Here is a 2,083-nt window from a genome sequence, read left to right as displayed (position 1 = left end):
TGAAAACAGGCGTCACGAAAAAAGTAATGTCAATAGACCGTGCAAACAAGCCCTCTTGGAGATTGAAGAATTTCCATAGCCCGGTGGTGACGTGTCAAAATCTTGATAAATTGATTAAAAGGGCAAAGGTCAGCGTCTCACCCTTACAGCAGACTGGAGAACACCAGCGGACGGAAGTGAGCGCGGTGACAGGGCGGTGATTTGAGTATGTGACCCACCCACACAGCGCCCCCGAGGACTTCGGTACACACTGGTGGTTGGAAAAGTTTGAAGGTGAGAGCTGCCGATTCAAACATTTGGCTTTGGGCAGGTAAGGTCCAACGTACAGACAACTAACGGAACTTTGGGGACAAATACAAGACAGATCCGTTACTCTAGTGGGTGGCAGATGGACGTACTGCACGTAGTGTGCATATGCATGCTGTGACTAGTGTGGGGATCCCCTGTTTGGCGGAATTTTGAGCACATCTGGAGGGGTGCCCGGGAAACCGGAAAAGGTAGTGAAAGTATAGTCTCCTTGTTGATGTGTTAAAATTTTGTCGTTGTGGTTTGTTCGCCTGAACGCTATAAACCGCTGCATCGTTCATTTGAATTTATAATCGCCTTTGATTTTTGGTCAGGCGTTTAGCGCTGATGCGTTGTTGTTTTACACAAGTCCTTGTTTCACACGTATATAATTTTCTCCGTCTGGTATTACGATTACTTATTTGCAGTCCATTTTCTGTACAAAATGATCATTCAGGGGGAAACATGGCCATCAGTACCCACTACCCAGCCTTCTACGGCTTATAAATAATTTTTGGTGCAGCTGTTGTTTTTGTTTGCGTGTGTTCTGTCCTAGCCTTGGCTCCAGACCCATACACGTGTAATAATTAGCACACTGGACACAAAATATCTCAGTGAGATATTTTGTGTCCAGTCAGTGTGATATGGGTCTGGAACCCAGGCTAGTTCTGTCTGTGTGATCGCGATTTCCACAGGCGGTGCCTCCTCAAGATCGTATAAAGGTAAAGGTTAAAGGTGTTCGCGTGCGTGTGCGTGCTTATTACTTACTACTTACTCCGTGAAGGAGGTCTGGACGTTCGGACGGATCGGAGTGTTGTGAACAGCCGTTTTTTTCGTGTTCGCAGTCAAAACACTGGGTTCCCTTTGTGTAATCGGTACGTCGTCTGCTGATGCACGAATGTGTATGTTTGCCGTTGCTGCTTTCGCGGTCAATGTAATATTTGAAATGCACCCCTACAATTTTGAGGCAAATTGGAATGGTCCAGAAGACCCGTTGTTTGGAATAGCGGGGGTGGGGGGAATCCTTCAAGCAGATGTAAGAAGGGACCGATAAGTGGTATCATAGATGTTCGCAGCCAAAACGCATTGTTCTATTGTTCTGTACGTAACATTTCTGTGTAATTGAGCATGTGGTGTGCCATTATGTCCGTGGTGATGCACGGACATAATGGCACCCATTTATTTTCACTGTAGCAGTTTTTATATTGAAATAAATGTATATTTTAGAAACATCCCTACTTTTACAATCCTGTGGAGTAGGCCGTAGGTTTAGGTAGTTGTCTGGTAGCCGAGGTTCTGTAAGCAGATATTAGGTGGCTGTTGTGCATACTGGTTGCGAATATCTTTTGGGATTGTCATTTGCACCTACTGCGATACCTTGTCAAATGAATGATATGTAGTAAATGAAAGATATTGTTATGAAACCTGACTTTGTTCATCTACTTAGATTGTCGTGATTTTATGTTACGGTGACTAGTCAGTCTGCAGCTGTTTCCCCAAGCAAGGGGGGTCACACGCGCCTTCGCATTCTTACACTTACATCTGTCCTAAGAAGTGAGAAAAAGCTGAACCTGTACATACCAGAGCGCGCAGCGTCCGACTGGGCACGGCCACTGGGCCATGGGCACGGCGGGGTCGCCGGAGCATATCAGATTATTAGGGATTTAGGCCTTAGCCATTTCTACGATACGTTGTTACCAGTTGTTAAAGTGATCACACACTGTTTACACACACTATACTGTTCTCAATCTGCAAAGTATAAAACTTCACGGGGAATTGTCGCCTATGGACGCTAATT

At 45.4% G+C, this 2,083-nt stretch overlaps 1 protein-coding gene across 2 annotated transcripts in view; it reads left to right on the top strand.

Moving 5' to 3' along the window:
• Positions 1-55: 55 nt before the first annotated feature.
• Positions 56-2,083, top strand: part of LOC109469828 — an 11,280-nt gene continuing 9,252 nt past the window's right edge. The window contains exon 1 of one of the 2 annotated variants that reach the window (XM_019768548.1): positions 56-273. The gene's annotated coding sequence lies outside the window, so the exon portion shown is untranslated. Of the gene's footprint in view, positions 274-302; positions 498-2,083 lie in introns of those variants that run through there. The other variant, XM_019768549.1, reaches the window with a different exon arrangement.

The sequence above is a fragment of the Branchiostoma belcheri genome, unplaced genomic scaffold (assembly GCF_001625305.1).
Source record: "Branchiostoma belcheri isolate BF01 breed outbred unplaced genomic scaffold, Haploidv18h27 scaffold21, whole genome shotgun sequence".
Taxonomy (NCBI): Eukaryota; Metazoa; Chordata; class Leptocardii; order Amphioxiformes; family Branchiostomatidae; genus Branchiostoma; species Branchiostoma belcheri.
Note: the sequence above shows the minus strand (reverse complement) of the source record. Positions and strands in the feature narration are given on the sequence as shown.